Here is a 14,696-nt window from a genome sequence, read left to right as displayed (position 1 = left end):
CCCCACTCCGGCAAGACTTTTGAGTTCCCCCACAGCTCTACCTTCAGTGAAAATAGCTGACTTTAGCTAAGATAGGGATTGGAATTAGGCAGACACATCGGGTACCCCATGAACCCATGGAAGTGATCTAGCTCCTCATGACCCTTGAACTCTCCCTGATCCCTAGTTGTCCTGAACTGCATACCTTGTGCATGTGTAGTGCGTGCCCCTTCAGTAGGCCTTGGGCACCTAGGGCCCTCCAGGATTGTAGGGCTGTGGCCTGTGTAAACCCTCTGGATGTTGTCCTGGGTCGAGGGGTTGTTCTCTACAATATGATCTGAAACTGGAGCTGCAAAGGGAGCAATAGTACTCATCTGATTGTGATGCTGATGGACTCCTGGTCATCTCTAGGACTCAAGACTCCCAGATATCTCCCATTCCAGACCCACCTGATCTCACCAATCAAGACTTCAGAGTTCCCATGATATCTGGTTTCAGGGTGAAAAAGAGCCTCTGTAAAGGTGCAGGTTTGGACATTGGCAGGTGCCTGGTTTCCCCAAGAGCCCCAGAGAGTGATCCAGCTTCTCCTGACTGCCCTGGCCCAGAACCGGGTACCAGGCTGGGTCTTATTTCACCTTGCTCTGGAAGGCTGTGCAGGACCTGCACGTGCAGTTCACTCTCCTTGTCAGCCACCACCTCTACACAACCAGGACTCCCAATGTGTCTCTTATTAGAGGATAGCCTGGCCAGCTCCTCTCCACCCGACCCTGGGAAGACTTTTGAGTTCCCGAGTTCTGTGTTAAAATCAAACATGAAGACCAAACCTGAAAATTCCCTGAGCAGACAAAACCAGTTTAGTCATACAAGCAAAGCTTAATTTAGCTTATTTTGCAAGACAAGCAAGACTAACTTGACCTGGGTCATTTCTTGCTTATGCTTCTGGAAATTACAAGAAAATCTTAAGCTTTCCCAAAATTGATAGAGGTAACCATTCACTAATTCCCTATTATTTAAGAAAATTTGAATATTATAACCAATCACTGCAAAGAATAAATTATCACTACCTTCTCACTATCTAAGCTGCTTTATAACACCATACTGCTCAGCCTTATTCCATATTTTGGTTTGCATTCTCCTGTTTCACAGAGCTGTCTTTTTAGTCTATGCACAATAAACTTTTACTAATTACTACTTCAGCACTTCATTGGCTTTACTTTTGCTATATCAGAACTTTTGACATTTCATGGTGTCAGAAGTAGGATCCAAAGACCTACAAGGACTCAAGGGCAGTGAGCAGCCAGGTGCTGGTACCCACACAGCCCCCTGAGCTCACTGCTTTCTTACCCTGGACTTTGAAGGTAATTCTCTCTTGGATCTGAGCTCTGCTCACTTTGTGTTTTGAGCTCTCCGACTTTACTGTGCATACCTATATTTTGTTTGTTGAAGTTTCTTGGTAAGTCAGCATATTGTATTCAAAAGGAGGGGGCGGTGCATGATTCCCTGTGTTTTGGAACAGCTCTTAAGAACCAGCGCCCCTCATAGTTACGATGTCTTGGGGAATATAAAGATGGTTTCCACCTGGTCTAAAACTCTCCACTTCTTTCAAAAAACTCTGCTTCCTATATGTATACTACTATGGACCAGGTCTAGTGCCTTTTTGAGAAATGGGTGAACTTTTGGATAATTTGCAATTGTAGTGGCCACTTTGGGGAAATTTTAACTTAGATGAGTGTATCTTAAGGAGCACAATTAAAAAAGAGGATCCCAAACTCTCAGAGACAATAGAATGCATTCTTTGATGGTTGTAGAAGCTTCTAAAAGACAAAATGACTTTAAAAGTATCTCTAAAATGATCCTTACAGCATGCAAATAAAATTTGTTTAGTAAAAACCTTTGGCCATCTGACCAGGTAATATTAACTTACTCCATCTGCCAGAAATACTATTTGGATCCAACTATTCTTTTGAGTTGTGTATTTTTGTGTCTCAGACATGACTATAATTTAAAAATGAAAGCTGTAAGATCCCTGTTTGCATCTGCCTGTATTTTTATGTATGTCTATGTATGTATGCAATAGATGTGTAATATTTTTTCCTACCTCTGGATAGTATTGCCAAAATTATTTTGTAAAGAGTTCTATTTAATTGGATTAAAGAAAAGCACTTATATAAATTAAGTATTCTTAAAACTCTCAGAAATTTAGAAACTAACCCAGATGTTTTTCAAGTTCACATGATCTGGAATAATTTTTGATTAAAAAAAAGCTCATTTAAACTCATTGGTTTAATAAAAACAGGTATTTCTTCAGAGTTGTCAATATTAAATGTAATGCAGACATACGACTTTTTTCTACCTGGGTTTACTATCCAAAAAAGCTTATGCTATTTCTGTTACAAAATTTGTCAATAAGAAAAAGAACTTAAGGTGACAGTTAGCTGTGTGATGTTTCATGTAAGCATACTTGTTAAAAACAAGTACTTTATTTTTTTATTTTTTGTGAGAAAGATTGGCCTTGAGCTAACATCTGCTGCCAATCTCCCTCTATTTTGTATGCAGGATGCTGCCACAGCATGGCTTGATGAAAAGTGTGTAGGTCCACACCCAGGATCTGAACCTGTGAACCTCAGGCTGCCAAAGCAGAGTGCATGAGCTTAATCACTGCACCACCAGGCTGGCCCCTAAAAAACAAGTAACTTAAATAAATGTAAATAAGATCAAAGTTTATACCAAGTTAAACTAAATAATGGCTATTTATTGAATATCTAGATATTTCCCAAATAAGATGATATACTGAGACATTGACTGCTAAACATAAATTTATCTACTTTTGGCTTAATTTTTGCAGAGAAACAAAAGATATTTGGGTCTATTAATAAATGTCTTTTACCATGTTAAAAACTTGTGATGCAGGGACGGCAAGCTGAAGAGTCGAAAGAAAGATTTGTTGGACTCTCAGGGTCTGGCAGTAGTGCTCTTTTATTTAGAGAATAGTATGGAATAGCATGGGGACAGGACCCCTGGGCAGTAAAGAGCTGCAGGCATGGGGACAGGACCCATGGGCAGTAAGAGCTGCTGCATGGCGATGGGACCCATGGGCAGTGAAGAGCTGCGGGCATGGGGACAGGACTCATGGGCAGTCAGAGCTCCTGCTGCCCTGAGTTGAGGGTTAGGACTAAATTTATAAGGCATGGGTATGTGACTTATTTTTACTGGAAAAAGAAAAGATGATGTAAAAAGTCATTAAATGATTTCAGTGCAGATGGGGTCTGGTTATTGTGCAGTCATATAACTTTAGATATGAATCTGGTCATATAGATCGGCATATAGGTGAGGATGCCCTGGGCTTCTCTCCCTGGGGCAGCCCTAATTCACACCATAAAAATCCACTGGGTCATATAGATTGGCATGTAGGCCAGGTCACCTTGGGCTTCTCTACTTGGGGCAGCCTTAATCCACATCACTTGTACTATAAAAAACATGTGTCTCTAAAGGTATAAGGTTTTATAATTCTGTATTTATAAGGTTGCCAGTCCACAATTGCTCACTTCCTAGTCTTAACTAGGAATTAAGGATTCTAAGGGCTAAGAATTCTAATTAATATATGTAATTAAAAATACTAGAAATATAAGGGTGAAAGAAAATAACTGTATATGAAAAGTAAGTAAGGAAAGTAGAATCCATGTTTCTTGGGTAAGAAAGACATAAAAGACGTAGGATTTTTTTTTTTATAAAGAAAAGAAGAAAGTAATTTTGTCCTGAGGTCAAATGATTGTTCCAGAATAAGAAAGGAAAAGGGTAGGACAAAAGCTGAATGGGTAAAAATGTTGTAGAAGGTTTGTGGAAAAGAATTCTTTGAGAAAGGAATTTTGTGGGGCTGGCCCTGTGGCTGAGTGGTTAAGTTCACGTGCTCCACTTTGCTGGCCCAGGGTTTCACAGGTTTGGATCCTGGGCGCCGACATGGCACCACTCATCAAGCCATGGTGAGGCGGCGTCTCCCATAGCAGAGTCAGAAGGGTCTACAACTAGAAAATACAACTATGTACTCGGGGGCTTTGGGGAGAAGGAGGAAAACAAAAGAGAAGAAGACTGGCAACAGATGTTAGCTCAGGTGCCAATCTTTAAAAAAAGAGAGAGAAAGAAATTTTATGTGTGATCCAGCTAAGATTGGAATGGATTTATTTGAGTTAAAAAAAAATGTTTTAATATCAAAAGTATACTGGTGCAAAAATAGATTCTGGTTTCCTCTCTATTAAAACAGCAATTTTTTTTGAGTTTATTGGTCTCCTCATAATAAAAAATTGTAAACAAAGCCTTTTCTCTACCTTAACTATAACCTACTTAGAAAACAAAGATTCTGTGTCTTAGGAAAATATTTCCTGTGCTCCACTTTGTCTTTATCACATATTTGATCACTTAAGAAAACTGAGTCTTCTCTATTAAAAGAACTAAGGTTTTTTATGACTATGTAACCTTCTGTATTTGCCTTGAAATCTTTTAATTGTCACTTTGGTTGAATGGATAACTAAGCAATTGTAACATTTTTTGTGTGTAATGTTAACTTTCACCAGATCTTTAATCATGGCTGTTTTCTTGAAAAATCTTTTGTTGCTCATATTATTGTTTTACTCTGATGCTTTTGCAAAAGTGTTCCTGCAAAAATGCTTCCTCTTCAAAGAGATTCATGGAAAAGACCCTGAAAAGTACTCTAAAATGCAGGTTTCTGATAACTTTAAGATCATAACACTGAACTTCATAAGAATTTCTAAAACTCTAATGGAAAACGGATTGATTCATAAAGCTGTGAACACAATATGAAGCAAAACACAAGGATTACAAGGGACTGAATGAACTGATAACAATGATTATAATTTTTATGACTTTTTGTTTGAAACATTGTTGGTTCTGTCGATGAAAATAATCCATAACCAATCTATAAATGAAAATTTGGGAGAGTTATTCTGAGCTGAAATCTGAGGACCATGGCCCAGGGCCCTTCTTCCCGAAGGAAGAAAGGGCACCAAAGAAGTGGAGTGCACAGAGTGGTTATATACCCCCAGAGAGGATGTTTCACATAGGATTGAAATGTCCCCTTTACAATAGTCGTGAGACTGTTCTGTCAGCACAGCATTGATGGAAACAGCAGGTAGGTCTTCTGTCTCAGTGAACACAGCAGGGTGGCAGGTCTGTTGTCCCAAGCTGGGTGGTCACAGGTGAGCTGGGTGGTCAAAGGTGAGCACAGCAATCAGTTCCCAGCCTAAGGAAAGATGCTTATCCCTAAGGAAATGCTAATGTGGGGGGAAGTTGCACCTTTATCTCAAGGGCCTTTGTTCTGGCCATAGGAAATGTCTAAGCAGATATGCAGTGTGTGCTCAACAGCCACAGTCAGGCCCTTTTGGAAAAAACAAAGTCAGGCCGAATTAGCTTTATACCAAAGGTCTTCCTCATATACTCCAGTGTATCCTATTGCTTGCCATTTTTATTTGCCAGTTCTTTTATGTTTTGTTTTTCCAAGTAGAGGAAACCTTTTTCTCTTTTCTCTTAAGCTATCAGCAATTTGATAAAATATACATTTGTGAACAAAGATGAAACATTTATCTTTTCTCTCTACTCAATCTCTCCAGAATTCAGAAACTCTCAGTGAGTTTTCCTATTTTCATGGCAATATAGTTATTTGCATAAGTTAAATAAGAATCTGTTCTCCTTGTAAAGGACACAATTGGACAAGTCCTTGGCTTAGATTCTTAGCCTAAAGAGACCTTAAAGGTCCAATCTGAGATTCCTTATGAAAAGTTGCAGCAAAGCAGATTTAAAAGAGCCTGCATGGTCAATCACTATTCTTGCTGCATTTGTGTAAATAATCAGGCCAAGGTTACTGAAACCAGCTTAATTTGCAAACAAATTAGTCTTACTTGACAGATACAGCAGTGAATGTAGAGAGAAAATTTCAGTAACACACCTTTGTGGATATCAGATTCTAGTCCTGTTAACTGTCTTTGAGATTTTATCTACCTCTAAACTTTGGAAAAACCAGCACGACAGATCATGGATGGACAAGCTTCACACCTGTTGCCATGTGGGCCTCTCAAGAGAGTTCACCAGAACCCCTGACGGCATCATCAAAGCAAACTGCAAACCAGGAAAACCCCTCAGACTGAAACTGCCATCTTCGTTCCACCACCTGGAGACGCTTCCAACTCAGATGGAGAAATCGTCTCAACTGGTTGCTCTCCAAACTCAGAAACTAAATTTCTAATTTGCTCCAACTATTAACCTTTGTTTTTCTTTTGTTTTCATGGAAATGCCTCTCATTAAATTACCTTATTGTTCATTTCATATAGAGGCCTAATTTAGGTGGAAGCTCACCTGCAACACCACCTCCTAAGATAAAATCCTCATGTTTATCCTGTGCCGAGTAATCATGAGGAGATATGATTCTTTTTCCTTCTTTTTTCTTTATTTTTTTTGGCAGGGAAAGATTGGCCCTGAACGAATATCTGTTGCCAATCTTCCTTTTTTTTTCTCTTCCCAAAGCCCCAGTGCATGGTTTTATATCCTGGCTGTAGGTCCTTCCAGTCCTTCTATGTGGGATGCCACCACAACATGGTAACTGACAGACAGGGAGTGTTGTGTTTCCGTGACTGGGAAGCAAACCTGGGCCGCCAAAGCGGTGAGAGCACTGAAGTTTAACCACTAGGCCATCAGGGCTGGCTCCATATGTGATTGTTGTACATCTTGTTGTGCCTTTGTAAAAAAACAGGAAAAAAATTTGAAACCCAATTACACGTTATCAAAAAAATAATGTGGATTGACTTAGAAAGGTAAAACCTGAATCCAATTATAACCCATTTGAGTTATTTAATTGGTTAGATCTTGGATCCTGGGAATCTCTGCTCTGGGGAATTTTTTAGTCCTTGGCCATTATTCTGCTAATAGTCACCGTATTAACCTCTCTAGTGCTTTGTATCCTCTCAGGGATTTTAAATGCCTCTCAACAGCCATTCACACACATCAAAGGATCTCCCTCGGGGTTAGACACCTGGAAGAACTCAGTGATCTGACCGCCCACGTCCATGATGATGACGATCAAGTGTTTGGAACATGGGCTGCATGACCCTCCATCCTGACGACTTAACTGGCCGGAACAGCGAATATGCGATTCTGCAGCCTGCCTAGCACAGGTCCCGTGCAGAAGAATCCTAAGATAGTTACCAAGAAAACTTGCATATAAGTCCCTCTCACACATGTAATATAGTCATTAAAGTTTTATCTTAAATTATGTCAGGTTTTTCCCTGACTTTATGAGACAGATTATCTTCATCTATCAGCCTGTCTCACTTAGGGCTCCTGGAGAGAACTAAGCCCTAATGGCTGAAGGCATGCTTGGTCTAGAATGATTCTAGTTAGGTACTATTCTTGGAGAGCTAACCCTCTACTTATTTTCTATGCTTGATGATTCAGAGAAAGAAGTTTGGTTGAGAAGGATAATAGTTTGTTAGATTTTTGAGATGTGATTGTATAAGTTCTAATTTTCCTGAAAGAGTAATCTGGTTCTTCTAGACTATCATACAATATGACATTACATGTGCAAGTAGCATGTTAAGTTTAGAACAGCTTCTTCCATATTTTAAAACTAAGCATTAGAAATGGTGAAAGTCCACTATGCCATGTTTTTTAAAGTTATTCTAGCATAATCGGATAATAGCAGTTTTCAGAATTAGCATGCCATTCTATATTGCACGATATAGTGAGATGATTTATTTCTGTTCTTCCAGAACATCAGATCTTTTAGAGCTTCATCAGAGAAATGGTAGAATTCACCAAGCATGCTCATTTCAAAGAAAAACATTTTCTTTAGGCCTTAGAATTTAAAAATTAATTGTTCAAGAAAAACACCATTAAGATACAGCCATATACAGCTTTATTTGTTCATGAGATCGTTGCCTTATAAATTATGTCCTTTCATTAAGCTTTAGTTCCATAGGATCTAATATCCTGGACAACTTGCTTTCTGACAGAGACATACAGCTCTTCAGTATTCATAAACGTCATGTTTGAAACTGACCGAGAAGAAAGTGAGCCTCACAGCCGCCCGAGCTCAGCTGCCCTGACGGTGGTGAAGGCCCTCGGAGTCTCTGCTGGTGTGAGGCGGGCAGCAGGGCTTCGTGCCTTCCGTTCATTGGTAGATGATGTTACAGCCAGGGCTTCTCAGAGAGGACGCAGAAAGCTCATCAGACCTGGGAGTACAGTTCCTCTCTGCTCCGTGTCAGAAAAGGGGAATCGTTTATTTCAAATGAGTGTGGTCAAGAGATTTGATTTTGACGTGGTTCTTACAAAACCAATGGTGAGCCTACGACTACTAGTAAGGAAATCTCAAAACATTATTAAAAGTGCTAAACACAGTTCAGTTCTGATTAATGAGATTTATCAAAAACGTACTATTAAAAAGTACTGGCCTGGAATCTGGAGTTACTAAGTGGAATAAGATACTGTCCGTTTTCTCAAAGCAGGTGAAGGGATTGGTGACCCTGAATGACATTTAACAAGATGTACCCCTATGAATGGGGATGGATGTTAACTAGACTCACTGTGGTGACCACTTTGCAATATATCCAAGTATTAAATCATTATGTCGTTCACCTGAAACTAATATAATGTTGTATGTTAATTATACGTTGATAAAGAAGAAAAAAGATATACTCTTTCTCTGGCCTTAGCAGCCTCTCCTGTAAAATTTGAGAATTTGACTAGCTGATTTCTAAGGTTCCTTTTAAAATAGCAAACAAACAACTTTCTCATTCTAGCCATCCCTACAAAGCAGAGGTAGCTTTACCTTAAGTTCCATATTTTTAAATAATAGTTATAAATGTAAGAGAAAGGTCACATTGTCTAGATTATTCTTTTGTCATTTGTGTCAGAATTTTGCAGTTTATATTTTGTTGTCATCAAGTTTTCTTATTCCAGGAAGCAGGGCAAATAATCTGTACTATTTTCGACTAATTTTTCGGGAATAAGGAGCACTTTTCTAGCTCTGCTGGGATACACATGTGCAGACATCTGAGCCCCACATCTCTGGTGGGCATGTCAGAAGAGATGGGTGGAGGAGTCCTACTGTGGCTACAGTGGGCCCCCCATGGTCAGGGAGCAGGGCTATGTCTTACCTGGAGTTGTAGGTGACACTACAATCCAGGCAGTGCCAGAACGAGGGCAAGGTGACAGCAGGTTGGCCCGAGGAGGGAGATGCAATGGGCTCCCCACGGGGGTCAGAGGTGTCCCTGACACCGAGAGTGGAGAACCACAAAGTGAGAAAACCAGGGAGGCCAAAGGAAGCAACAGAAGTCAAAGCAGAATGGCCATTCTGGGAAATACCTGGGACCAGGTCGGTCCTGACTGAGGGGTGCTGTGGCAAGGCCAGTGGGTGTAAAGGGACTGAGAGTGTATGAAGCAGCCTATTTATGATGACCTCATATCCAGGCTGGTGCAGAAGAGTCCCAAGTTCGAATGAATTCTCAATTCTGTCAGATCTTATGTCCCAAGTTCATTCATTCAGTGATATTTCATACGTATTATTTGGCATGTACTGGTCTAGTGGCCTGTACTCAGAACCAACGTGTACACTCTGCTCTAATGTGGCTATGCAACGTTTACAATATAATACAAAGTGAAGACTGGTTGTAGGCAGAGTGCCAGGTAATTAAAGTCATAACCTTATCTCTCTCTCTCAGTTGTTATAACCATTTTTCATTGTTCTGACCCTGATGCTGTTTTACGATATAAAGGATTTGAGCCAATTTCCCCAGGAGAAAGACTTTGTGCTGGTCCCCACCCTTGTGTACCTGACCTTGGCTGTGCCGAACAGGAGGACTCCCACTTTGACAGACTGCAGCTGAGATTCCTACCCATCACTGTGTCCTGTCTCCAGGGTCTCAGGGACATTTCCATAGTCCTATGAGCAGGCCATTTGCTACCCAAAGATTCATGTCACAAAGAAGGAGCAACATGATTGAACATATCTCCAATACATTACAACTATGGCCAAAAGATGTTTTACAAAGATAGATGTTTATAGATGGATAGAGGGAGAGAGGAAGGGATGGAAGTGGACAGAGATAGGGTTGCACACATAATTATATTGTGTCACAAGTGACTTCTTCCAGTCAGTTGTTTACCTTATATTTGCTACTTATAGGGGATTTTAATTACCTTCCAAATGAAACTGAATAGGAAAAGCAAATAAATAATCCTTAAAGAAACTCTCTAAAGTTATAAAACATTTTCTGAAGATTAACTGTTGAAGTGGGGCAGTGTCAAGTTGTCATGAGCAGCCACGCACGCCCTCTGGTGGTCGAGTGAGAAATGGCACAAGTGCTGCCAGGCTCCCCGGTTCCGTCAGCAAAAGAAATCACATTCAAACTAACACATCTTCATGGGATCGCAGGTAGATCAAACGCATTCTGTAAAACGCAGTGTTTCTGGGGTGCCTTCTAGTGGAAGTCACTGTCTTGTCATTTCACACTATGAGAAATAGGCCTCTTCTCAAGGGCAGTATTCAGGGCCCCTGAAGCTGAGCACGAGTCAGGCTCTAGGTTCCAGGACAGAAAACAGAGACTAGGTCGCTGCTTCCAGGACCTGCAGGGCTGGGGCGGGAAAGTGTGTGGATGACTGGTCTACCTCACAGCTCTGTGTGTCTGGTTAGTGAAAATGGTATATCGCAGCAAAGCATATTTATAGAATCCTTTCATTATAATAACAATAAAACATTTTAGAAAATTGGAAAACTATCACTCAACATATGTGTATACTTTCATCTGAATTTATCTAGAGAGTTTTTCCAACAATGGGATCATCCTATATTCCCTGTCACTTTTCATTTAATAGAAATAATTATCCCTGCCTTTTAATATTTTTTAGTATGACTTCAATGGCTTCATAGTGTTCCTATCATATCTTGTCCATAAGTTAACTGCTTCTGTAGTTCCTGCTGTCACCTTCCACCACCAACAATATCTTGATTATGTCTGAAAGTGGAGTTCAGTTGATATGAACTCCCAGTAACTTCCAAATCTATAATTGTTCACTGAGCTTCCAGAGCACTTTCTCTTTATCCTTTTCTCTTACGATGGCAGGCACTTCACATCATGTCTAGTCTCCCTCTTCAGAATGGGAGCTTCTCCCAGGGCAAGATGCTGCTCAGTCCATTCTCCATCCAGCTCTTGCAAAAGTTCTTGGCGTATGGTAAAAACTCAATAAAGATTCAAAAAAACACAACAAATCTATATGAGTTACTCATTGTCGCAGAGAACTTTAATTGTCCATCAAAATCCATTCTCCCTGTCTTGGGGCACACAGTGGGATACATTATCCAGCCTCCCTGGTGGCCATATGACCATGTCTTTGCCAACGGAAGAGGCAGGGAGCTGATGTGTGCCATTCTAGACTTGGCTGATAAAGACCTCCCGTGTGCATGTCCTTGTGTCCTCTTCCCTGATGCTGACAGATGCAGATGAGGATGATGTCCTAGGGATGGAGAAAGTCCATGATGGAAGAACTGTGGGTTCCTGAGGAAAGACGTGAAAGAACGTGGTCTCTCCAACCTGAACACCCACCTAGTACTGTTATGTGGGAAAATATATAGTGACGTGCTACTGAAATTTGGGGAGTTATTTGGTAAATCATCATAAACTAATATACCGAAAAATAGTTTCAATCACAAGATTAAGTTAAATAGTTATCAATCTAGTTCATTTAAAAGACTGGAAGTGAATTTGGCTCTAATAACTGAGCTGGTCAGTGGTGGGATGGATCCTCTTATCTATTCATTCAGCAACTGTGCCCTGAGCCCCCAAACAGTGCCAGCACAGGAAAAACCCACCCAGGCCCCTGCCCTCTAGGAACTCAGAGTCTGGAGGGGAGGATGGATGAAACCACAAAAATGAAAGCCTGTGAATGAGAAGAGCAAATGCTATATGGAAAAAGGCAGGTGCTACAGTAGAACACCTGTTCCACTACTTGAGGGTGCTGGACAGGCTGCGCAGAGGGGGCATTTATATCTCCAGCAGCAGGACTGGGAGGACCCCTCCCTGCACAAACCTGGGGATAGCCAGCCTGGTAGATGGCACAACAGTGCAGATACCTGGAGTCAGAAGTGAATTTGGCCAGAGAGGAGGTTGAACAGGAGTCCAGTGTGGCTGGTGGGAGATTGGGAGGAGAGTACAGGAGGAAGGCAAGGGGAAGGGCAGGGCGTGGGGCAATAGGACAGTATTAATGACTTATTGCTATTGCTGTGTGGCAACATTGCCCCAAACTTAGTTGCTTCACCAACAAATGTTTATTATCTCACAGTTTCAGAGTCCCAGGAAGCCAGCAATGCTCAGCTGGGTTTTTCTGCCAGAGTCTCCAGAAGGTTGGGCTGCAGTCTCAGCTGAGGCAGCATCTCCTTCACTCAGGATCTGAGCTCACTCAACAGATATTAACAGAATTTTGTTTGGATTGAAGGTTTGAATTCCTCTCTGTCTGTTGTTCTCCCACGGTGCAAGGCCACATGGGCCTCCCTATATTGCAGCTCACAACATAGAGCCTTGTTCCCAAGAGTGAGGGATCTGAGAGAGAAAAAGAGACAGAGAGAACACAGGTCAGAAGAAGCAAGTAGTTAGTCTGACCCCACCACTGTGTGTGTGCTCAGGGCTAACCCCTCCGGCTGCGCACCTGCATGCTCCCAGCCTAGCTCCTATCACCAGCCTCCACTACCAAGCACATGCCCAGGGAACACTTTGCAGCTACAGGAGAGCAAGCAGACAGCCAGGGCCCCTGTAGCTGCCAGGGAACCCATAGTTGGCCTTGGCCCTTTTTGCCTTCCTTGGCCCCCAGCACTACATGTGTGTCTGCATCCGGCCCCTGCCACTACACAGGCACCTGCAGCTGGACCGTACAGCTGAGCATGTGTGTACCTCCGACTCCAACCACCATTGCTCCCTGCCCACAGGAACTGGTGGTGCCACTGAGAAGCCCAAAAGCTCTTGCAGTCACTGCAGAGCTCCTGCAGTGCTCACCAGAGACCACATAGTTGTTGACACTGTGGATCCCAGTGGCCTGAGCCAAAGAGGCATCACACACCCCTGGACCCCGTGCCATCACATGCCCTCACACTTGGCATCCTACATCACTAGACCCAGGGTCACAGTATGCTCCAGAATGCCCCTACCTGCAGGTGAATCTTCTTTTGCTGACGACTGTCTATAAAGTCTGGAAGAGGTGACTGTTTCTTCAAATGCACAGACACCTACACAAATCTACAGGGATAACAAAGAACCAGGGAAACATGACTCCACCAAAAGATTACAGTAAACCTCTAGTAACTGGCCCCAAAGAAATGGAGATCCAGGAATTGTCCATCAAAGAATTCAAAATAATGGCTCTAAAGACGCTCAGAAAGCTACAAGAGAACACAGATAAACAACTTAATGATATCAGAAAAACAATAGAAGCACAAAATGAGAAGTTAAACAAAGAGATAGAAAAATGAACCAAACAGAAATTTTGGAACTGAAGAATACAATGACCAAACTGAAGAATTCAGTAGAGAGCTTCAACAGCAACAAGACCAAGAAGAAGAAAGAATCAGAGAGCTAGAAGACAGATCAATTGAAATTATCCAATGTGAGGAGCAAAATAATGAAAAGGAATAAAGAAATCCTATGGGCCTTATGGGACACCATTAAGGAAAACAATGCATGTATCAGGGGAGTCCCAGAAGGAGAAGAGAGGAAGAAAGGGATAGAAAGCTTACTTAAAGAAATAACACCTGAGAACTTCCCAAACCTGAGGAGAGATCTGGACATCCAAATTCACAAAGCTAATAGGTCACCCCAAAATTTCAACCCCAAACAATCTTCTCCAAGACATGTTATAATAAAACTGTCTAAAATGAAAGAGAATTTTAAAAGCAGCAAGAGAAAAACAATTTCTCTCATACAAGGGAACCCTCTAAAGCTGTTAATGGATTTCTCAGAAGAGACCTTGCAGGCCAGAAGATAGTGGGATGATATATTCAAAATGTGGAAAGAAAGAAAATACTAACGAAGAATACATTACCCAGAAAAGTTGTCCTTCAGAAATGAAGGCAAGATAAAGACTTTTCCTAACGAACAAAAGCTGAGAGTTAATCACAACTTGACCTGCCCTACAAGAAATGCTGAAAGGAATTTTTCAAGCTGAAACAAAAGGATGCTAATTATTAACATGAAAATATATAACATACTGGTAAAGGTAAACCTATAGTCAGATTCAGAATACTATAATGTGGTGTTTTAACTACTTAACTCTAGTATAAAGGTTAAAGGACCAAAGCATTAAAAATAGCAAAGTTACAATAAATTATTATGGATGTAATATATAAAAAGATGTAAATTATAACATCAAAAGCATAAAAGAGAATAAAATGGTAGAGTTTTTGTATGTGATTGAAGTTAAATTGTTAGCATAAAATAGACATATCTATAAGATGTTTTATGTAAGCCTCATGGTAAGTACGAAGCAAAAACCTACAGTAGATTCACAACAGATAACAAGAAGGTAATTAGAGCATACCACTATGAAAAATCAACAGTTCATAAAGGAAGGCAGCAAGAAAGGAGGAAAAGAAGAAGGGAGCTACAAAATTGCCAGAAAACAATAAGATGGTGTTAGTAAGTCCTTACCTATCAATAATTACTCTAAACATA

The sequence above is a fragment of the Equus caballus genome, chromosome 18 (genome assembly GCF_041296265.1).
Source record: "Equus caballus isolate H_3958 breed thoroughbred chromosome 18, TB-T2T, whole genome shotgun sequence".
NCBI classification, from domain to species: Eukaryota; Metazoa; Chordata; class Mammalia; order Perissodactyla; family Equidae; genus Equus; species Equus caballus.
The sequence above is the reverse complement of the archived record's forward strand: the minus strand, read 5'-3'. Positions refer to the sequence as shown.